This window comes from Crinia signifera, chromosome 8, assembly GCF_055691185.1.
Source record: "Crinia signifera chromosome 8, ASM5569118v1, whole genome shotgun sequence".
NCBI classification, from domain to species: domain Eukaryota; kingdom Metazoa; phylum Chordata; class Amphibia; order Anura; family Myobatrachidae; genus Crinia; species Crinia signifera.
In genome coordinates, this window is record NC_139224.1 from 125081146 (window position 1) to 125097879 (window position 16734).

Below are 16734 nucleotides of genomic sequence, written 5' to 3' on the forward strand. Positions count from 1 at the left end.
AGTTGGTGTTTCAGGATACACATTGGGGGAATAATTATTTTCCACTTGGAGACTATTGACCACCTGCTTAATTCATCTGATCCTGCTCCATGACCATATGCTGAGCACCTGTGCCGTCTCTTGCCCTGGATAGAGGACTGCATCCTTTTTAAAAGGTACCCTGGGCTGCCTAATTCACATCTAATGCCAACGGGACGCAATTAAAAGCACCCACCAGGACAGTTCAAGCGGCTTCATAAGAAATCTCTCAGTGGTGAATATAATCCTCCTTTGGGCCTTTTTTGTTTTTAATTCATTGTAATTTTACATGCATTTTTAATGTTTATTAAATTCATCATATATAAATGTTCATTTGATGTGTACACTTTTTATGAATTTATAGCGCTGCTTTTCTCTGACCATTCCCATAAGCAGCAGCTGATTGGGGAAACAGCACATTAACAGGCGCTCTTGATTAACCTAGGTTAATCATCTCTTTCCAATCCTCTAGTACAATGCCATATAAAACAGCAAAGTTATAAAAAGGTAGTAAATAATAAGAAATGCTGATGCGAAACAGCTTTTAGGGCCCTTTCTACAGCAATAAGGCCCATTAATGAGAAACACATGGAGTGGAGCGAAGTGGCTTTGAACAGTTCCATGATCACATATTTTGTTTTTAAATGTATTCAAAGAATAAAGCATTTTTTTAAAGGACTTTTATGTGTTACCACCATTCTGAAAAAGCAAGAACACAACAGGTGTTTTGATACTTTAAAAAATATTATCTGTGCAAAATGTAAAGTAGCATAGCAACCATGTGTTTTATGGGGATTTTTCACCCTATCTTTGCACAGTTTGATAAATTAGCTCATAAAAATTAACACTCGAAACTAGGATAAAATTATTTTTTTGGACAGTCATTTTTTTTTTTTAAAGAATGTCTCGCCATGTAATCATTAGCACTTCACTAAATACCATAAGCCGGTAAGAAAAACAGTAAGCTTAGTTATAAAAAGCTGAATACAGCTTAATCAGTTATCCAGGGTATGGGAAAAGGAGGAAGAAGATAAACCATTTAGCTGTTAACCATGCAGAAAGGTCACATTTTATCTACATATGATTCAAGGCTCTGTCCCTGAGTCCTCACATAGATGGCTGTACAAATCAGCTTAATAAGACATAATAAAAACTTGAACAATTTGCGGTTATGGATTAACAATATTTTTGCTGCTTATTGTAGTCTCTTATGCTTTAATAAATCATTTTGACCCTACCTCCCCACCGGCTTACCCTTACCCCAGGGGCGTAACTAATTATTTATCCCCCCCCCCGCCGCACGTTTATTCGGCGCCCCCCACCTAACCTGCCCCCGCTTCTTACCTGCGGTCTGCGTCCGACTCTTGCCCGGCTCTCTGTAGGGACCTTCCTGACGTCACGGTCCCGGCCGGCTCCTGCTGCTACAATGAAAACGGACTCTTAGAAAATGGCTGCCCCCATACTGCAGACAGAAAACTGTCTGCAGTATGGGGGCAGCCATTTTCTAATTGTCAGTTTTTCATTGCAGCAGGAGCCGGCCGGGATCGTGACGTCAGGAAGGTCCCGACAGAGAGCCGGGCGAGACGCAGACCGCGGGTAACTATAGCCCCGCAGCCCCACCCCGGCGGCGCCCCCAATTTCTCTGCGCCCCCCCGCCACCGCGGGGGCTGCAGAGCTATAGTTGCGCCACTGCCTTACCCCTCTCTGGTGCCTAAACACAACCACCCACCCAGCCCCTCCATGGCCTCACACTGAGGGGACCATTCTGATTATTTTATGGGCGTCCCCATGAAAACGCTGTGTGTTCCAATGGGTACGCGGATGGGCTGTTTCCTGCAAGGGGCGGGCGGCTGATGTTGTCTTCATCCCAGCGGCCGCAAATAAAACTCAGTTTCCACTGACTTTTACTTGCGACGGCAGGAGAAATCATTCGATGGTCGGCAACCATCGGATGATTTCGCCCGCAGAGGAGACATGCGAGGGATGTGTTTTTGTTACTGTTGTACACGGTTGGTGTGCCTTGAGGACCGTGGTTGGGAATGCCTGGGATAGAGATTTAGAAAATGACAGTAATCCTGTGACCAGAAATACCCTTGCATAAGTATTTCACAATGCAAGACACTTGTTAAAAATTAATTTTGTTAATGTTGTTTAGAAGGGAATTTCTGTAGAAGAGGCATACAATAATTAACACGACAAAGGCAGCATAAAGGGGGGGGGGGCGGCATTTAATAGAGGTTTCTCCTACCTAACTGGCTTCTGGATTACTATTATGTTGTTTGTATGGTTTTTCTAGATATTTTCGGGGGGAGGGGGGGGGGGAGAGACAGAGACACAGAGAGAGACACACAGAGAGAGAGAGAGACACACACAGAAAGACAGAGAGAGAGACAGAGAGAGAGACAGAGAGAGAGAGAGAGAGAGACAGAGAGAGAGAGACAGAGAGAGAGAGACAGAGAGACAGAGAGACAGAGAGAGAGAGAGAGAGACAGAGAGAGAGAGAGAGACAGAGACAGAGAGAGAGAAAGACAGAGAGAGAGAGACAGAGAGAGAGAGAGAGACACAGAGAGAGAAAGACACAGAGAGAAAGACACAGAGAGAGAAAGACACAGAGAGAGAAAGACACAGAGAGAGAAAGACACAGAGAGAGAAAGACACAGAGAGAGAAAGACACAGAGAGAGAAAGACACAGAGGCCCTTATTCTGATTGACGCGGACTTTACCGCGTACTTTCGGATCGCGTCTTTACGGCGTCTGCACATGCGTGGAGAACGCTACGCGCATGTGCCACGCATTGACTCGGTACCAGTTCGGCCAAATCCCGTCCAGAACTGTTCACCGCTATCATTCGGGAAATAGGGGCGTATTATGGGCGTCATGCGGAATGACACATGGGCGTAGTTTCAAAGTGGGCAAAACGGGGCGGAAACATGGGCGGACACGGGGGAGTACACTTATGTTGGAGGGCGTACATTCGGAAACCACTCCGAATGCACGCGATCAAAAAGGGCAGAAATGTGCGGTGTCCACAAGTGTACTATTGCTTTGCGGACACCACTCGTTCATGCGGTAGGCGAACGTACGCCTAATGACTACAACCATTAACACCTGAACCCAATAGAATCTACTCCTTTACTCATTACTCACTAATAGGACGCTTGTCAGTGCTTTAATTGAAACCATTGCTGCTTCAATTGCTGTAAGGGTTAATGTGTGCAATGCATGTGTTAGGCATGCTTGTAAGGATATATTGGAATCTAATTGATTCCAATTCCAAATAAGCAGTTTTTTATGAGGATAGGTAATTGAATAAGTGGGTCATGTGATGTATTGCAGAAGATACTTCATAGTGGGTTGTTTGGCGTAAATACTCCGCTTACGTGCGGTAGCACCGCTTGGCTCCCGTTCGGATGCGGTATTCCCGAGCATACTCTGTAATACTCTGTAATACCGTGCCGAATCGGAGTGTTTCTCCCGCACACGCATGCTTTGTATGTCGTCCGTAAACACGCCCTGTTCTTAAAGAGTGAGTCCGTCCGAATGCGGAGGACACGTGGGCGTTTCTACGGACGATGGCCGCATGCGGCAAAACGCCGTGGCGTGCGGACCGCTCCGTAAGAATGCGGGAATTTCCGCACAGATCAGAATAAGGGCCAGAGAGAGAAAGACACAGAGAGAGAGAGAGAGAGAGAGAGAGAGAGAGAGAGAGAGAGACACACAGAGAGAGACACAGAGACAGAGAGAGAGACACAGAGAGACAGAGAGAGAGACACAGAGAGACAGAGAGAGACAGAGACTTTACAGCAGGCATGTCCAACGTTGGCCCTCCAGATGTTGTGAAACTACACATCCCCCAGCATGCTTTGCCATAGTTTTAGCATTCTCTAATAGCAAAACTGTGGCAAAGCATGCTGGGATGTGTAGTTTCACAACATCTGGAGGGCCAACGTTGGACATGCCTGCTTTCCAGCATTCCCCATCCACTGAAATAAATATAATTCTTGAGAATGGCTTGTCCTTAGGGTTACGGTATACATGATAGACAAGGTCTGGGCTGGAAAGCCACTAGGTCGTCCACTAATGGTTGACAGTGACTAGGTTGACACAGACAAAGGGTCAACATACCATAGGTTGACACTGCCAAAAGGTCAACATGCTTTTTGTTGACATAGGCATGGTCGACCATCAAAATGTCGACATGCGATTTTCAGGAGTCTTCCTAATCTTATGTCAACATGGACACCATATGTACCATGTCCCCTGCTTCGAGCACGGTGCCTCGCTGCACTCTGCACACTTGGACCGTAAAGTTTGAAAAAAAACACTTTTACATTTTTTTTTTTTTTTTTTTTAAATAAGGAAAAACTCAAGTTGACCTTTTGACTGTCGTTGACATTTTGGGCATCCCCATGAAAACTCTGGCCATTCCCATGGGATTGCAGGGGGATGACATCACATGACGTCAGCCACCCGCCCTGTCTTCGGCCAGAAGCCCGCAAATATAAGTCAGTCTCCAATTACTTATGTTTGCGTGCCCTGGAGAAATCTTTCCATGGTTGGCGACCATCAAATGATTTTTCCAGCAGCGGGACATGTGTTTTCGTGACACATCACCTCGCATGGTTGCAAGGGGATATGGCGGCGACGGGGCAGGCACTCTGGGACTCTGTAAGCTGCGAGCTTCATAGTTTACAGAGTCAACCAGATTCAGGGTCAGGGTCATAGAGGGTTATTCTGTTCACTCCTGGCAAATTCCTTCTTAGATGGACAAAACCATGTGCACTGCAGGGGGGCAGATGTAAAATGTGTAGAGAGAATTAGATTTGGGTGAGGTATTGTTTCTGTGCAGGGTAAATACTGATTGCTTTATTTTTACACTGCAATATAGATCTCACTTTGAAGTAAAGCCCCACCCAAATCTAATTCTCTGCACAAGTTACATCTGCCCCACCTGCAGTGCACATGGTTTTGTCCATCTAAGAAGGAATTTGCCACAAGGAGTGAACTAGAATAACTCCCATAGTTCTTTAACCTCTACTGCTGCCTATGGCAGCTTAGCAATGGCAATCAACGCACCCCGATGCTTTTACATATTTTAGCACATCCATTACGTATACATTTTCAGTGCTACAGCATCCATCATTAAATATGCCCATGTCCCATTTCCAGTACTTAAATCTTTTTTCAATTACATTTCCAATGATATTAAAAGACTCAACCCAGATTATTTATTTCAATTATTCATTTTTGAACATGAGACAAGAATTATTTACAATGTGTAACTGGCCAGTTTTTTTTTTCTGTAAGACTGATACGTTCTAGAATTTGTTTGATCATTTTTATATGAAATCTTCACATGCAGAGTCATTATTCATAAGAAATTTTCAGACTTATCCCACATGTGTGAAAAATTAGACATTTGTTGGGTAATCTTGAGACAGCTGTTTCATGGACAATTTAAAATGCCGATAGTACCATCTGGTGTGATTGTACCTTGGCATGACAAAAAAATATATACCGGTATATAAAAAAAATGCTATTTATTAGACACCAAACATAAACTTTTACCAGAATATGTTTGGTGTATGTATGAAACAAAAATTAAAAGAATAAGGAAATAATTTCCCACATATGCATTCATATATAGTCAAAGTACTGATCCAACAGAAAATAAGCGCTACTTGACAAACTTCATACTGTATGACCGTGGTTCCAAAACGGTGTTCGGTGGCACCCAGCCGTGCTTCGGGACACTTGGAGGGGTGCCTCCAGTTGGTAGCACAGGACCAATTCAAATTATTTATGATCAATTTAATAGATAAAACCAGTGCTGGTAGCAGCCAATTATAACATTATTGGACAAAACAGACCAAATCCTGTCCCTCACCGCATAACAAATAAACACAATCCACATAGTTTTATATATTTTTTATATTTCTTTTGACAAAGGGATTTCGGCAAAAAATCTGATACTCTAAGGGTGCCATGACTCAAAAAAAAAAGTTTGGGAATCACTGCTGTATGAGTAATGTGGCTGTCTCTTAATTACACCCCCCCCCCCCCCCCCCCCCGAGTCCTGTTCTGAAAATTACCCTTCCAAAGTGACGTTTGGTATTTTTAGCAAAGTATGGAGCTACAGAACCATTGAGGTGCCACTAAATAAATTATTGTTACATATATAATCATTTTTCCCAGTGGGACTCAAAACATTTTGTATTTGCATGTAAAAAACATAGGACATAACATTTGCTTAACAGAAACTAGTTGCAGTATTTGCACTGTATTTTCTCTTAGGAACTAAAGAGCAATTAGCGAACTGCTTAAGTAAACAGGTAAGTGTTCAGTCTGTATTTGAAGGTCACCAGAGTGAAAGGAGCAAATTTACTAAAGCTTCCACAAATGAAAAATAGGGGATGTTGCCTATAGGTGCGTACGCACGGGGGAGATATATTGCTCAGTGTCTCCTTTTCATCAGCGACCAGAGATGGTCGCTGATGAAAGGGAACCTCTGACGGCGGTGCCGCAGAGGTAATTAGCTGGTCGCAGGAACGGGGCTAAAAACAGGAACGCGCACCCGGAGATTTATCGCCGGGGCACACTCCCATCACTGGCAATATGGTCGCCAGCGACCATATTCCCAGCTATATCAGCCCCTATCGCAGCCGTGTGTACACGGGTTATGATAGAGATTCTGTCTATCATTTATCTAGTGCAGTGGTCACCAACCCGGCGCTCGCTAACTACTGGTAGGTCGTGGCAGCAATCCAAATGGCTCGACCACTCTGCACCCGTTTGTCCCTCCAGCGCCGCGGCCCCCATCCGTTCCTTCAGCGCCCGACACCACCTTCCTCTGAGACAGACGCTAAAGGTAATATTTCACTTCTAGCGTCTGACAGGAAGCACAGCGCTAAGTGCTCCCGGCACTTCAGAGTAATGCTGCAGCGCTGTGCTCCCTGTCAGATGCTAGAGGTGAAATATGACCTCTTGCATGTCTCCTCAGTGGAGCAAGTAACGTCCTGTGCCTCAGGGCAACCACCATGCTTGGTTTACTCCGGGGACAGGTTCAGGAGGGACGCCAGAGGGCGCTGTGTCGGGAGAGGAACATGAAGTCAGTGTCTGCAGCCAGTTAGGAAGGATGATGTCACATGCGGTCCAGCACCTAAGATTGCCGCAGAACTGGAATATACATCACATCTGTGGTTGATCTGCGCACTGAGGCAGTCTTCAATTACCTGGTAAATTCCAGGCACCCTCTCCACTAAACAGTGTTCCTCCTCCCAGGCACCCTCACCCCTACAGTGCAGTGTCAGGCAGCGCAGCCAATCTCTCATCAAATGTTAATTGTAGGTGCCTATGTCTGGCTGTTTCATTCATGACACCGCCCCATTAGGATCTATCCCACCTGCGCCTCTACCCCTTCAAATGTGTGCCATGTCTTATTTTACCATCTATGCCTCTGCCTCCCATTTCACTTGTGTCTCTGCTTCTATTCAGAGAGGCTGGGGGCATGGCCAGGAGCTCTCAGAGCGCTGGCTATGCCCTCATAGCAGAAAAAATGGGGGACGTGGCCTCGCAGGAGTACCACGATAGTAGGCCATGTCCCCAAATTTCGGGCGCGTGCCTTCGCACGCGCAGATGTCCCTTCTCCTCTGCCTCCAGTGTTGGGAGGTATGTATGCGGCATATTGCAGTGTGGCATATTGTGTCTGGGGAATTGCGGTGTGTGGCATAATGTGTAAATGGCATTATTTGGTTATTAGGCAGATGTTTTATTTATTTTTTATTTTAGTAGCTCTTCAGGTGGTTTATTTTGCGTGAGTAGCTCACACCCCAAAAAAGGTTGGAGACCACTGATCTAGTGCATCCTAGAAAATAATAGAAAGAATCTGATTGCTACATGTGAAAATCGCCTTTTTTTTTTTTTTTTTAGAAGCTTTAGTGAATTTCCCCTGAAGCCTCTCAAACTCTGAGCCTTATTCTAATTCACTCTCTGACAAAATCCTTCTTAGATGGACAAAACCATGTGCACTGCAGGTGGGGCAGATATAACATGTGCAGAGAGAATTAGATTTGGGTGGGGTTTTACTTCAAAGTGAGATCTATATTGCAGTGTAAAAATAAAGCAGTCAGTATTTACCCTGCACAGAAACAAAATAATTCACCCAAATCTAATTCTCTCTGCACATTTTACATCTGCTCCCCCCCCCCCTGAAGTGCACATGGTTTTATCCATCTAAGAAGGATTTTGTCAGAAAGAGTGAACTAGAATAAGGCCCTGTATGAGGAAGAGAGTTTTCCAGGTCTCATGCATAACTCCACATATAAAGGGTCTGAAGGTATCCAGCCATATTGTCCACAGTGAGTATTTCAAAAGCACAACCCAGGCAGAATTATGCTGATACAGTGGTAATCCTACTTACAGCATGTTAACTGTATTGGCATAAAAACTTGTAGCAAGCCTTGGAAAGTAAAGAGAGACAAACTACCAATCAGCTCCTAAATGTCATTTTATAAAACACAGCATGTAACATTCAAGGCTTAGTACATCTTCCCCTCTGAGAGAAAAAAAAAACACTGGTGAGCTCAGCAACACAAAAACACCTGGACGTCCGCAGAAGACAGTGGAGAAAGATTAGAAAGATATAGGATCCTTTCCATGGTAAAAGGTAAGAATCCTTCCTCAACATCCATCCGAGTGGAGAACACTCCTTTGAAGGTAGGCATGCCATTGTCCAGATCTAACATTAAGAGAAGACTTTGCAAGAGCAAATACATAGGGTTTACCACAAAGTTCAAACCATTCATAAACCTTAAGTATAGAAAATACTTTGCTAAAAAAATAAAATATAAATAAAAAATCCAGCCCAGATCTGGAACAACATTATATGGACAGATGCAACGAAGATCAACTTGCCCCAGAATATTGGGAAGAAAAAGTAAGGGGGTAGCTTAGAATGGGTCATGATCAGAAACATACCAAAATCATCTGTACAGCGTGACGATCAGAGGTCACGCTACACAGGCGAGTGCTCAGACGCTGCCCTGCATTGGACTGTGCATGCGCAGTCTAAAACCAAAGGCACGGAAATGGAATTTCCAATCCAGGATTGAAATCCAGAATTTTTTGGAGCCAAATCCCGGGATCCAGACGATCCTGATCCCAGACTTGACCACTCTAATAATTAATGCTCATCGATCAAGTAACAGAAGAAAATAACCCATTCCCAAACAGACTGAGTAGGCATTTTCAAGACAAAACTAAAAAAAGTAGAAAGAATGAGGAACCAAAACCATAAAGATAGCTGCAGTATAAGGCCTAGCAAAGCATAACAAAAGCGGAAACACAGTAATTTGAGATATCCATGGGTTGCAGATTTCAGGCAACCATTGTCTGCAAATGCATGAAATTGTCCCACAATTGATGCCACAAGCAGATCCTATCTTTTTTTTTTTTTTCAGTAGGATGGCATCACCTATGCTTTATTAAGTATTATACCCAAAATGAAAAAATGACATCTAATAACGCAAAACCTGGCCATATAAACATTTTCATAGAAAATTAAAAAATACACTCAAAAGGATGAGTCAAACTTCTAACAGAAGACATATATAATACTATAAATCAAAAACAAGATAAATCGCATAATACAAATTTATATTAAAAAAAAAAAAAAAAAGAGACCTCCAGTCCCAATACCAAATGCACAAATGAAAAAGTATTGCACTGAAAACCGGCAAAGTCTTGATAACCTACTCTGCCCAGGAAAAGTACCTGTATCTATAAAGGTATGCCCAAATAAAAAAGGAGACTTTTGCTGTAGCGGAGTTGTATCTAATCACAGTGGGTTAATGTGTTTGTTGATAGATAGTGTGGCGTTTTCCCCAGTTGCGTATATGTGTAGTGAACGGCTCTTACTCGGATCTGGAGGAATCCATCATATATTCGACCACACAAAACAATTTTCCAGGAATGAAGAAACTGAGGTGAAGCCGTTCACTACATATGCGCAACTGTGAAAAACACCACACATCTATGGGCAAACACATTAACCCCTTCACGACATATGACGTATATATACGTCATATGTCGGTTGCGGGGGAATCAAGCCAGCTCACGGAGTGAGCTGGCTTGAAAGAGAGCAGGTAATGGCTGTATATTACAGCCAGGTCCCTGCTCTCACGGCCACGAGCGGCGAGTTCGCCGATCGTGGCCGTTTAACCCTTTAAGCACCGCGGGCAAAGCGCCCGCAGTGCTTAAATAGCTGATCGGAGGGGGGGCGCCCCCCTCCGGCGCCGATCGGGGCCCCCCGCAGCGAGATCGGAGGGTGCCGATCGGTTGCCATGGTAGCCAGGGGTCTAATGTAGACCCCTGTGCTGGCCGTGTATGCATACCTATTACATCCTGCCTCAGGCAGGATGTAATAGGAAGTGCATAAAATCACTACGTTCAGCCATAGAGCTCTATGGCTGAACCTAGTACAGGCGATCGCGCCCCCTAGTGGTCAAGTACACTAGGGGGCCTTGTAGTAAAAGTAAAAAAAAATAAAAAATAAAGTTTAAAAATAAAAAAAAAATAAAAAAATATTAAAAGTTCAAATCACCCCCCTTTCCCCATTTCCCAAATAAAAATAAATAAAAAATAAAAAAAATAAACATATTTGGTATCGCCGCGTTCCTAAAAGTCCGATCTATTAAAATATAAAAAGGCGTAAACGGAAAATAATCCCCAACGCCAAAACTACGTTTTTTGGTCGCATCGCCTACCCAAAAAAAAATAGCTAAAAGAGATCAGAAAGTCGCCCATATCCCATAATGGTATTAATTAAAAAGTACACTTCAGCCCGCAAAAAATGAGCCCTCACCCAGGTCCGTAGGTGGAAAAATAAAAAAGTTATAAGCCGCAGAACATGGCGACGCGACGCAAATTCGAAAAACCGTAACATATTCTATTTTTTTTTTTAGTCGTAAAACGTAACGAAAACTATATAAGTTTGGTATCACCGGAATCGTAACGACCCATAGAATAAAGATAACCCATCATTTTAAACGAACTATGAACTCCAAAAAAAACGTAACCAGCGCAAAATTGTGGAATTGCGTTTTTTTTTCTTTTTACCCCACATTGAATTATTTCCTGATTCCCCAGAATATTATACGGTATAGTAAATGGTACCATTAAAAAGTACAACTTGTCCCGCAAAAAAAAAGCCCTCATGTGTCTATATAGCCGGAAAATTAAAAAAGTTACGCTTATTTGAACGCAAGGAGGAAAAAAAAAAAATTACCTTAAAAGGCAATGTCGTGAAGGGGTTAACCCACTGCGATTAGATAAAGCGCCACTACAGCAATAGTCTCCTTTCATTTTGGCACACCTTATACAATGTGCCTTCAAGCGGTGCTGCCTCCTGTCACACTTGGCGCGTTTCGGACAGTGGTTGTTCTTCAGAAGAGGGACCACACTTGTGAACTTTTTGTTTAAGAACACATATAACCAGGCAGATGACAACTTCCGTTATTGTCAGGCATCATTTATTACTGAAATAGGGTGGAACTTCTGTAATTGTCGCATAGACTGCATCTCCATTTTACTATGCATTCTACAAATTGTTTTTTATTTTTAATTATTATTAAGTTAATGGGGGGTATTCAATCTGGAGGTCACGGCGGTCAAGCTTGCTTGACCGCCTTGACCCTGTCCCGTTCTCAGTCAGCTCGCCCGAGAACATGCAGGGGTAGTGTTCCCTCTAGAAATGAGGGCGGGCAGGGCGCCACAGTGCAAGGGGGGCAGACCGGGCCCGCCGACGTCACAATTGTGGGCAGTCCCGGGCAGCGACGTCACGTAAAGGGGCGTGCCTGGGCCGCGACATCGCAAAAAGGGGCGGGCCTGGCCGGCGCCATCACTAAAGGAGGCGGGGCTGGCACCGAAGTTACCGTGCTGCCGGGGAAGCGCTGGGAATCGCCGTCTAAGGCGGCGCTGCGCTTCCCCGTGCACACAGCCAGGGCAGGCACCACGCTGTTTTAGCGGGGCGCTGCTAGCAGGGCAGGGCGCATTTTGCCCTGTAAAAATCGGGCAGGGCGCAGCGCCCCGCTAAAACAGCCTAGCGGGAACACTACAGGGGGGAGGGGGCGTGGCCGCGAGTTGCGGCCAGGAAGAGGCGAGCTGTAGCCGGCAGCTCGTCACTTCCCGGCAGAACGAGCCCAAAAGCTTGTGAAGGCAGGCGCGTTCTGCCAAGATACCCTGATCAATGCTGTCGAGGAAGAGAGCATTGAATAGGGCCCGGTGGCCATTTCCCCCGTGGGGAGATGGTTGCCGGTGATTGAATAATCAATGTGTCCAATTACATGTCAGCCCCTAAAAATAGGGGTCTGTGTATAAAACTATTTTTAATTTCTAAATGTGCCATAAGATTGTTTTTCAATTGCATCTCCATTGTTTAGTTTCAGATCCATTGAGTATGTAAAAATTAGTAAAATTGTGTCAGCAACCAAATATAAATAGACCTAGCTGTATATTTTTAAATGCAAACCTAACACTCGTGCATATAAGGCAGGGCTCGACAAAACCTGGGGCAAAATAGTGCAAAGCAGATTGTGCCGGGCAGAGTAGTGTGCTTGCGTTAATGGCAACAGCCGGGTAGAGCAGTGGACAACCCACCTGGCTCTATCAGAGCAGGTCCACACTGCGCCTGGATGGGTTGTCCACCGCTTTGCCAGGCTGTTGCCGTTATCACGCGTGCTAATGGTAGGGAGGGAAGAGGGTAATCCGCTGTGGCAATGAGCATGTACCTCTGGCATTGAGCATGTAGGTAAGCAGTACTTATGTGTCTGGCTCCTACATTTTCATCTTGACTCCTAGAATTAGGAAAAAATAAACTGTCAAGTCCTAATATAAGGACTTTCAGATATGCTTCACACTTGCGTGCATGCCTTTGTTTCATGTGGAAAAAGAAACTTGTTTTCACATGACCAAGTATTTCTACAAATGGTCTTGATTTATTCCACTGTATTTTGAATTCTTGAAGAATGATTATGCATTTCCATTCTGTACACAAAAATAATTGCAGATAACTTTACATGCTAAAATGTAACAGTAAAAAAAGTTATTAAAAAGGACTCACAAATAAGAATACAAAAGCCCCCAAAATATGAAAATGATTGAAGACAAAATCTAAAATTTTAAATGCCAACTGCTATATCTCAGTTTTATTTTATTTTAAGCACTGATTATTTACATATAAATAGTTTTTTGTTTTATTTAAACCAATGGGGCAATTTTATGTCAAAGAGATATGAATGGAAGGTCCTGGAGCGATTTAATTGCCTTCATCGCTAGTTGCCAGTTCTCGCACCTTAAACCAGATGTTTAGTTGTGGGAACCGCCATTCTCCGACTTGTGTTGCGCTAAGGGCAAAAAAACAGCATTGCAGCAGTTGCTTATACTGCTTTCAGACCGCAAATGCAGGTTCACACTGGGACTTTCAAACGTTTCAGTCCTGGCATGTGCGGTCTGTTCAGACTGCAGCAGCGAACGTGCAAAATTGACGATTTGCTGACGTCATGAGGGGGTGCGGCAGAGCATCATCAGGGGTGGGGGAAGAGGCAGTGCTTAGAGCTGTCGCTGCTCCAAGCGCTGCCTCCTCCATAGAGTGAACGGGAAACGGGTCGCTTGACCCATTTAACCTTTTCACACTGCACAATTAACAAACCGGTAAAAACTCTGCTTTTTACCCGGTTCGGATTTCCGTGTTGCTACCAGTTAGCTGTAACCCCTTTCACATTGCACTAATTACCGGGTCAGAACGCTGAGAACCCGGCTTGTACCCAGTAATTAGCTGCAATGTGAAAGGGGTATTAGTCAGACATCTTCTTGCACGGAAATCCTCTTGGTCGGGTTTAATAGCGCGCACATACTGTATGAACAGCTCCGGAACCTCCTTCCTAACACTATTCATATCCCTTTAAATTCAACTGATCACCATGATTGTTTTCTACTCAAATCATTAAAAAGTTTAGTATCTGGCAGCATAGAAAGCCAGGTACATGTGCAACTGGATCACGAACATGCACTACAATTACATACATGTTAAAAAGAAAAGAAAAAAAAAAATCTGGCTTTTTTATGCCAGGAGAGAATGACAATCAAGACTGTAGTTGTTTCATTTATACAATATAAATATTAGTTCACTACATATTTTACAAGAACCAATAAAAGAATGCAACTAGAAAAACGTGAATCACTGTAATAAAAATTAAAGCGATCAATAATTGTGCACCCCATAGAAATGTAACATTAACATATAATCTGGAAGCAATAATATTTTTAATAGATCACTTATACATACCATAATCTGGAAGCAATAATATTTTTAATAGATCACTTATACATACCAACATATCCTCAACCCATAGCTCACTACAGCAATGCATAGGAGTATATAGTATGCTTTCTTTATCTTACATCAGATTGTTATGGCAGTCAGCCACTGAACTGGTATATGTATAAAACCAGTCCATACCAGTCCTGAGAACAGCGACCTGCAATCACATGGCATCTATCATAAAGGCATTCTGGGGTGCAGTGTGTGTGAGCGTTCTGCACCTGTACTGGCATATAGAGCACATTGCCACAAAGTAGCATGTCTTCCCAGTGCCCACATGTACACAGCTACACAATACACAGTCACACTGGTATATGGCAGGGGACCATACACACACACAGCGTGGAAGAGACACAATCAGGGATCAGGTCTCCGCAACCCGGCCCGGGGTCTATCTCACCTGAGCTTAGCCTTCCCCGGCTCTCTCCTCCTCGCCAGCAGCGGCCAGGTGTCGCCTCCTCCCCTCAGTCACAGCCGCGCTCCCCGGGCAGCAGCAGCATAGGGCGGCGTGTGCGCCAGGATCACACATAGACGCGGCCGGCTGCTGTCACTGCGCGCCGCTTCCTGGAGACTGCTGCTGCTGGGGAGTGAGATGTGATCCCGGCCAGGGCTGCACACAGGACGGGAGGAGGCGGAGGGAGATTGCATAACAGCCTCCTCGCCATTTGTCATCTGCATCTCCGGGGCCTTCCGCCGTGTAACCTCCCAGCAATGCTGTGCTGCTGTCAGGTGTCTGGCACTGGCGTCAGCCTCGCTACTGATGCTGGAACAGTAGTCCATCCTTCCTGCTGCACTGTGCTGCCAGAGAGCAGCTGCATGCCCCTATCACTAATATACCCATCTTTAATGCCATGTGTACAGGGGCGGATTGGTGATTAAATCTGGCCTGGGAGAAATCCACAGCAGCTGGGGGGTGCTATTGGGTTGCTGGGGTAGGTGCTATCGTGTTGCTGCGGGGTGGGCAGCATTGGGATGTCTCTCAATAGCCGGGCTCAATAAGGGAACCGGTATGACCAGGGCTGCCCATTCCATGCTGCGCTGCAGAGTGGCAGCAGTGAGTGTGCATAGTGCCGGGTGCGGCGATGCACAGAGTGCTGTGCAATACAGCGTCGAGGTGCTGCGTGCGGGGATCTACGGCCCCTGCGAGCCACAGAGGACACCGGCCGCACTGCGGGACAACGCTCACCTGAAAGTGGTCAGAGAGAAACTGTAACCATGCTCCGCCATCTTCTCTCTGTGCCTCCTGTCCTGTGTAAGCCGCCGCAGGGCAGCACGGCGCACGTAGCCATGGATGTGCGGTGAGGTAAATGGCTCAAGAGTTCCTGGCAAGTACCAGAGCCAGATATGCACACAATATATGGGCCATGGGGTACATGCCAGCATTATACACATGTGCAGTAGTGTGTACTTCTGGAGATTCACTGAGTTTTGATAAGAGATGTGAAGAAAAGGTAGCCAGGTGAGGCACTGCCTCACCTGCCATAGACTTTTTACTCCAGCGTTTTGACTATAAAAATGATTAGAATAATAAAAATAAGATTTTTTAAATAAATTATTTGTATTTTTGACATACTTTATCAATTCAAAATGCAGGCATATGCACTAGTATGACAGGAAAGGCTGTGCCTCACTTGCCTCACCCCACCGCATGCCACTGCACGTAGCGTACATCACCACCACCGCAAAGCCTGATGGGCGATATCGGGTTGCAGCGGGGCAGGGGGGGTTCTGTGGCAGTTTAAAACCAGGTGAAAGCCAGCCACAGAACCTGTGTAATTAATATGTGTCCCGGATTAAAGATATGAGTTGGTCACCATAGGTGTAGTGATGTAGTGCAGAGTATAGGGGATATATATTGTAGTGATGAAGTGCGGCGTATAGGGGGTATATGATGTAGTGCAGAGTATAGGGGGTATATAGTGCAGTGATGAAGTGCAGAGTATAGGATGTATATAGTGTAGTGATGTAGTACAAAGTATAGGTAGGCTGGTTTCACACACTCCGGCTCCTGCCGGACGGTGAAATCCCGCACGGCCAGGGAGCCGTGCCGCACACACTAGTTTATCATGGAAGGGATGGCCACAGCCCGGCAGCCGTCCCTTCCAGTGGCGGGATCCGGCTGCAACCGTGCGGCCGGGTCGTGGCCGTCCCGTGTGAATGGACACAATAGTGTCCATTCACAACTAATGTGTGCGGCATGGCTCCCTGGCCGTGCGGGATTTCAACGTCCGGCAGGAGCCGGAGTGTGTGAAACCAGCCGTAGGGTGACCAACTCATCCCTTTAATCCGGGACACATTAATTACACAGATTCTGTGGCTGGCTTTCACCTGGTTTTAAA

At 45.1% G+C, this 16734-nt stretch overlaps 1 protein-coding gene across 2 annotated transcripts in view; it reads right to left on the reverse strand.

The window, feature by feature from the left end:
* LRRC8D (leucine rich repeat containing 8 VRAC subunit D) overlaps positions 1–15205 on the reverse strand; it is a 65962-nt gene extending 50757 nt beyond the window's left edge. Inside the window, exon 1 of one of the 2 annotated variants that reach the window (XM_083157133.1) lies at positions 14796–15205. The gene's annotated coding sequence lies outside the window, so the exon portion shown is untranslated. Of the gene's footprint in view, positions 1–14405; positions 14507–14795 lie in introns of those variants that run through there. The other variant, XM_083157134.1, reaches the window with a different exon arrangement.
* Positions 15206–16734: the final 1529 nt, after the last annotated feature.